The sequence below is a fragment of the Crocuta crocuta genome, unplaced genomic scaffold (assembly GCF_008692635.1).
Source record: "Crocuta crocuta isolate KB4526 unplaced genomic scaffold, BGI_CrCroc_1.0 scaffold2119, whole genome shotgun sequence".
In the NCBI taxonomy this organism is placed as follows: Eukaryota; Metazoa; Chordata; class Mammalia; order Carnivora; family Hyaenidae; genus Crocuta; species Crocuta crocuta.
Window position 1 is genome coordinate 1 of NW_027530618.1, and position 8,086 is coordinate 8,086.

Consider the following 8,086-nt stretch of genomic DNA (forward strand, 5'->3'; position numbering starts at 1 on the left):
ATGTGGAAACTAATTTGACAGTAAACTATTTGTAAAAAATAAAAATAAAAAAAAGAATAAATGTTTAAAAAAATTAAAAAAAAAAATTTCAAGTTGTGTAATAGAATGTAGTTACTCCTGGGGCACCTGGGTGGCTTAGTCAGTTAACTATCCAACTCTTGATTTCAGCTCAGGTTATAAACTCACACTTTGTGAGATACAGCCCCGTGTCTGGCTGTGCTCTGACAGCACAGACCCTACCTCAGATTCTGTGTCTTTCTCTCCACCCCTCCCCTGCATTCTCTCTCTCTCTCTCTCTCTCTCAAAATAAATAAATAAACTTAAAAATGTAATTACTCTTACAACTGTATATTATGATCTGATATATTAAGTAATTCTGATGTTCTCTCTTCAAGGATATCTTAATTTATTAGAAATGTTAGAATTGTATATTATCAATCAAAGAAATAATAGGCCAATTATAATATTGGTATATGTTTTATAACCATGTAAAAATAAAATAAATTACTAATTTGTTAGAAGTGCATTACTGGGCTATGACATCTTGTAATTGCTTTACTAAATACATTGTTTACACAAAATAAAGAAAGTAACAGTATAAGTGAATTTTACTTATTAAATGCTGTATAAAGCACAAGGGATAATCACTAATGCTGGTTTTATGACTTCTTAGTAAAAAGGAAAATTATATTAAATTATAATCTGTATGAAATATTACACTTCAGTTTTGAAGAAAAATTTAAAAGTATAGTAGTTCCCCTTTATCCAGGGGCAATATGTTCCAAGACCCCCAGGGGATACCTGAACCAAACATATAATTGCACCATAAGTACAATATGTTTTTCCTACACTCCTCTCTGTGATAAAATCAAAGTTATAAATTAACACAGTGAAAGATGAACAAGAATAACAAATAATAATAGAACTATTATGACAATATATTGCAACAAAAGTCATGTGAATGTGGTTTTCTCTCAGAATATCTTGTACTGTGCTCACCTTTCCTCTTGTGATGATGTGAAATGATAAAATGCTTACACAATGAATGTAGGGAGGTGAATGACACAGACCTTGTGATGTAGCATTAGGCTACTCTTGACCTGACCAAATTGTCAGGATCATCTGCTTCTGGACAGGGCATGGTTGACAGCAAATAACTTAAATGTAGAAATATATTTAAAAATGTGTTTTTATTACCACAAAGAAAGAATCAAATGGGGGGAATACTGTATTCAAGAATTTTTCTAAAAGACACATTTGCTTCCTATCAACTCAGATATATTACTATCACTTATCTACATGCATAATCTGAGTTAAAAATTATGTATATAACTTTTTAATTATAAAAGATCCTGTCATGAACGAATTGTATTATCAAATAACACTTGCCTTTCTACCTTACATTGGTTTTCTTCTTCGAAGCAGATGAATTCACCTATAGAGTACCATTTCCATCATTCATTATATATTGACTGTCCATTATAGTAGACATCCATTACTTTTTGCTAACCACAATACTGGACATGTGTTTGTCTTCTCAGCATACATGCACTATGTTTTTTTATTGAAAAAGTTCCCATTTTCCCTTCCAGAGCCACCATATCCTATCTCACCCTCACGGTTCAAGGGTAGGAAGGTGGCCCAGCAAGATTCCATTTCAAAATATTTTCTGCAATTTGGGGAAAGAGAAACCTCGTTTCCATGTGGAATTATAAAGTGAACAGGACATAAATTTGTAGATCATCTTGCCAACTTGGAATAGAAGAGGCCTTCTTGAGGGTGAAAGCACTATTGTGAAAGGTAAAGACTAAGACTTGAGAAAATGCAGGTTCCTGAAGACATATTTAAATTCCTGGAACCTGTAATTCCTGAAGCTGAAACCCTATGTTTTCCTTTCAAGGAAGCCGTACATTTACCATGTTATTTCTGTTTTTATTACCTCAAAGAAAGAATTATAAATAGTGCAGAAATACTGCTTACTAAAGTATCTTTTAAATAGAAACATTTTATAAAAAGGAAAAAACCAAACTCGCTTCAATATGAATTCTTTGGGAAGATGCTAGATCAATCAAGCCTTTATGTATTATAAGCCTTCTAATTCCATGCTATAATAGATACAAGTGAACTTGGTTTTTCAATTTGTGGATCACAGTGTGGTTATAATTTCAACCACAATATCTTTGAAAATCTAATTGGTTTCAATTAAGATAAGTTACTATAAGCCATTTCCACTGCTTAGATGAAACTGAGAAGAACTAACAAATGTCTTCAATCACAACACATAAAAACCATCCATAAAAGAGATCAGTCTCAGCTGTATCTACCTATTATTTTCTTATTTGGGTTTTATATCAGGTTTTCAAAAGAATATTGATATAGTGATGGGGAATGTCTGCAAGTCTGGCCATGCAGATGGAAGACTTAGAGACAAATCTTATCATCAATATAAATTTGAATAACTCTCTTCATACTCAGAAGCTTTAGGATTTTTATGTATGGTGATACTATTTAATATCAGAAGTTGTGGTTGTGATTGAGACTTACATTAAAGAGAATACTCTGTGAACTATTAAATCCTGTATGAATATTACATACATATGTGTGTGAACATATGTGTGTTATGTGTACGTGTGCGGCACAATTAGATTTTACGACATTGCAGAAGACTTTCCAGATTGTGTGAGGAAATTATATTCTATGGGGTTTAAGAGTATTATATCTGTAGCCAGACATTCTGGGTTCAGGTCACATCTCTGCCACTTACTAGCTATCTAATCTTGGACATGTTTATCTTCTTAGGGCCTCCATTCCCTCATATGTAAATCATTTTCATTAATAATTCAGTTAATACACACATAGAGGTTAGTACAGTTAGACCTTTGGGTGGTGTATGATTGGCACTCTACTACTATTCGCTTTTAGTTTGAACAATTACTAGGTGATTCTCTGTTGTGGTTTGCTTGGATCCACTTTTTTCAGATATGACTCTGTTAGGTTTTTCCGTTCTCTGTAATGGACAATATCTGTATACTTCTTCCATTTCCCAGGATGCTGAAAATGTCAGGCATGACATCAAGGCAGAGAGCCCAGAGAAAACAAGTTGTCACATTCTTGCCCTTGGAAACAATCAGGTTTCCTGGATAGGTGACAACTTCCCCTTTGAGTGAAATCAGTGGACAACAGATATTACATTTGCTTGTTTATCACTGGGTTTTCCCTGGTAGGCGATGAGTTCCTTAAGGGTGTGAGTCTTTTTAAATTTATCAGTACAACACAGGGTCCTTTTTAGCTACATGAGAGGAGTCAGAGGATTAAAAAAAAGGAGGCAGGCAGGGGTGAGGAAGAAAAGACTTGGAGGAGGAAGTGGAAATTGCAGAAATTTGCACTTATCTGTGAAACATTGGAACTGGAATGAAAAAAGAAAAAAAAAGACATGTTACTGACAATAATAATTCCCCAAAGGCTTGAGGCAATGTGTAAAAAGACAGTAGGAATTGAAAGGTGTAGTGGTGGTGACATTAATAGTAACAGTAGAAACAGTTGGTGTCAGTGTAAAAGTATTAATTGTTCCCTAATCTCTGAGGTCATTGGTGGTCCTGCTAACACTCAGGTATGTTTGAAGCAATTAGAGTTTTTTCCTAGTACTCTAGAAATCAGCAGAAATATCTGAAATCATGAAAGAAAAGTAAAAATATATTTATCTTGGGGGAACTTTGGTGATGTCACCAATTGAAAGAATGTGAAAGGCCGTATTTGTGCTAAGGTATCTGGGATATGTGTATCTATCTATCATCTATCTATCTATCTATCTATCTATCTATCTATCTATCTATCATCTGTTGTCTACCTATCTATTTATCTATCATTATCTATCATCTATCTATATAAATACCTATCTAAATATTTGTGTTTGTGTGTATATATATATATATGCACATCATATATAAACAAAACCAACAACACACCTTCAAGTGAGTTTTGATGTTAGAATCACCAAGTTCATCATACTGGACTTTTCTTGAAAAGATCTTCTACAGCAAGATAGGTATAGAAATTAATGGTTGACACCATGGGTCAAAGAAACCAGTGATTCTCTTGATTCTCTCAATGATAGATGAAGGAGAGTTCAAAACTCAAAAGTTAATAGTTTGGTATCTTTGTTATTCCAAAGCCTGAAGAAGATCATAGTGTCAAGATGTCATGACCATGAAGACAAGTTATATAAGAATAATTCTAAATTTTAATAGTATTAGAAGTATGCTGAGCATTCCCTGTGTTCCTCAAAAATATTAACTTATGTATCTCCTTAGGTCATCAAGGATACATTCAATGGTCTGCAAACAGCAGGGAGATTTTTTTTAGAATCATAATGATGATTCATAATGAAAGTATTAAGATATCTTCAACCCTGATATCTCATATATAGATAGGTAGATAGATAGATAGACAGATAGATAATAGATAGATAAATGTAAAGAAGAAATACAGTGGCAGAATGCTGGTGATCAGACAAACTAGTTTTTGACTACATCTTTATACTAAATTGTCCCATTTTCAATGGAATTCTTTAATATATGTTACTTTATTTAATATAATGGAATATAATTTATAATAGAACATTTAATATAAGAAACAGTAATTTTTGCTCTTTGAATTTGATTCTAGTATTAAAACATCAATGCTTACTTAGTTACAAATCCATAGATACTTAAAACAGAGAGAAAAACCAGTTAGATATTTGCATATTGACATGATCTTACATGATTTGGGGGAATGATAAAAAAATTGGAATTTTTTAAAAAAATTGTTTTAATTTTTTTTTAATTTATTTCTGAGTGAGAGAGAGAGACAGTGCGAGCAGGGGAGGGTCAGAGAGAGAGGGAGACACAGGATCTGAAACAGGCTCCAGGCTCTGAGCTAGCTGTCAGCACAGAGCCTGAAGTGGGGCTTGAACCCGCAAACTGTGAGATCATGACCTGAGCCAAAGTTGGACCCTTAACCGACTGAGCCACCCAGGTGCCCCAGAAAATTGGAATATACCACATTCATCACCATTTTGAAAAGAATGTCATAAAAACAACCTAGAGAAAGAGATGTGTCTATCTACAAGAAAGGAAAAAAAGAAAGAAAGAAAGAAAGAGAGAGAGAGAGAGGGAGGGAGGGAGGGAGGAAGGAAGGAAGGAAGGAAGGAAGGAAGGAAGGAAGGAAGAAAGAAAGAGAAAGAAAGAAAGAAGTAAAATTTGTTTCAGAGTAAAATTAAGGCAACCTGTGTCAACAGGAACAAACAAAGTCAGTTTTATGCTATGCCTTGCTACTTGAAAACTTCCACTAATGTATATGCCCCAAAAGGAAAAATCCAGAACTGATGGAGGTTACAGGGTCACGAGCAGGTGAGTTTGTAGAATCTTCCCTCACCAGCTTCCTCGCTCTTTGGTTACCAGAGTTAGCCTGGTCATTTGCCATTGCTGAGATTGTGGCTCCAAAGAGAGGGACCCTCTCTGTGCCTCCTGAGTCTATCTCATGTGTTGGTGTAACCTCAATAGTGCAGGAGGCTCTGGACTCCTGAAGCTCTGGTGCGAATTTAAGATTTTGTTTGTGTAACGCATAGAGGATTAATTCTTTCTCCTCTACCAAGAATAAAGAACCTTACGCTCTCTGAGTTTAGTGAACCAGTTATGGGATCTAGCAGAAGATCCATTAAGTAGAAGAACCATTATCTATGCCTGACCTTATTTTACTTATGGACCCTCCCAACACTTTGTTGTCCATTTGGCTTCGTTTGCTCCTCAGTGTTTGGCAGAATGCCATGCTAACAGAGAAAAGATGAACGGAGAACTAAGGATGAAGTTAAGCTTGCAAAATATTATACAGAAGAGTACAACTCCAGGAGAAACAAAACTTTGGCTTCTGAAATTTCTGACATTCTTCATTCAGTTTTCTCAGATGGCAGATGATGGTAGTTTCAAATAAATGAATTCATGTAGAAGAAAAGTGCAGGGTTTTGTTTGTTTGTTTGTTTGTTTGTTTGTTTGTTTTCTGGGAACAAGAAGCAAATGTTCCAGAGCAGCGGTTTTGCACCTAGATGACCTTGAAAATAAGTCTTGGAGAAGTCTCTGTGAAGAGACTTTGTTACAAATTAAAGGTGTTGTTATGGTTTACTTTCCAAATGGCTGTTCAAAGATGTGTGTTGCAGATCCATTCAGATTTGAAGGCAGAGGCTTTGGCATCAGCAATAGCATCAACCAAGGATATGAAGACTCAGTAAGTTGTGTGAAAAGTGTAATTGAAAAAGAGATGCTGGTCCCAGTTCAAAATAAGCCTGTGGAACCGAAACAGAACACAGCACTGCCTGCCTACCTGCCTGAGGATGAGAGTCCCACAAAGGAGCAGGACAAAACAATGTCCCAGGTGGGCTCACTCTTGGAGGACAGAGCCAGCTGACTGAGCACAGCTGCAAACCTTGTATACAGGTCATTTTCCTGATGACTTCACTTTGGGTCTCAAAGACTGCGTGAGCCAACAAGGGGCCAGGTTTCCATTGTTGTGGCGAACTGTCAAGTGCAATCTGCATCACGTTATCCTGAAGTTTTTAGATTGTGTGATTGCATATGCTGCATTTTACACTTTACTGAACATTTTACCTCAGTCAGTCGTAAAAAGGACAAATGCTACAGGTTGAGTTGCTTTGCTTATGAGGGTCTTAGAGCACTTAAGGAAACAGTCACTGCATTTTTTAAAATATATTGCAAAATAATAATAGATAACATAGTTTAAAAAAAGGATGAAAAATAAAAATCCACTTAATTACTTCTGTACATGGAATAGTATCTAGAATATAGAAGTTATCTAATAAATATTTATTCTCTAAATAAAATTATAGAAAGAATATGGAAATACATTCATTGAAATAAGTGGTGCTTACTATGCACCCACTCTTATTCATAACGATCAAGAATTTATAGGGATATGAGTGAAATGATTTCATTTTAATGTAGGGGAAACTTGCATTTGGACCAAGGGCACAATAGATGAATAATACAGTTAGAGGTATCACTCGAGAATTCTTAACAGTATGTGATAATAAATCCCAGATAAGAGGAAGGAAGCAGAAATTTCTCCAATCATTTTAAACATAACATTTTTTTTGTTGTTGCAAGTAATTAGGTAACTGAAAAACCTTTGAAATAGCTAGAGAGGCAGAGTCTAGGCTTGTCCTCAAGAACACCTGCTAAACAAATCTTTGGGGAGAGGAAGGGAGGCAAACAATGAGAGACTCTTGAATGCTGAGAATAATTTGAGGACTGATGGGGGAGCGGGGAAGCGGGTGATGGGCATGGAGGAAGGCACTTGCGGGGATGAACACTGGGTGTTATATGGAAACCAACTTGAAAATAAGCTATTAAAAAAAGAACCTGCTAAACAATACTACATACAGAGTAGAGCAACATGGGAGCTTACATATCTGCACTAACCAGGAATGGCAGGAAGTAGGAAACATTGTTGAATTCAAGAGCATACCACTCTAGTTGTGAACCAAAAATCTTGAAACCACTGAAATATAACAGCTGTCACCCATGAAGACAGTGAATGGACATCTGAACACTTCAGTAGAGAACCTAATATCCTCAGCATTGATATTAAATGTAGCACGGTACTCTCTCTTACCTTCTACCATCAAATCTCATTAAACACATCCAATTGACAGTCCCTAATATCCAACAAAAACTCTACATACCACATAATTAGGTCAATGGGGTTTAACTTTCCAACCTATGTATCACAGGTAAGTAGACTATAAGAAAGTTGAATGGATACCACAGACCAATCTACAAATATATGACAGCCCTCACTTTTGATTATGCTTGTAGTTTCCAACATTAATGATAATAATCAACCACAAGTTTCCATCAAACACATAATAGTCAGCAGGGAGAGTTTATAAGCTTGAATGATGCATTCTATGGCATAAAAATATATAGATTTAATTATAGCAAACACATTGGCAATTTCATGTACACAAAACTGTCACATATTAAATGACTTGTAGTACTAGGCATTGATTAAATAATTTGATCTAATTTTCAGA

The 8,086-nt window shown here is 35.2% G+C and overlaps 1 pseudogene; it reads left to right on the forward strand.

Moving 5' to 3' along the window:
- The first annotated feature begins 3,472 nt into the window (after window positions 1-3,472).
- Window positions 3,473-6,483, forward strand: LOC144234745 (armadillo repeat-containing protein 1 pseudogene; annotated as a pseudogene).
- The last annotated feature ends 1,603 nt before the right edge of the window (window positions 6,484-8,086 follow it).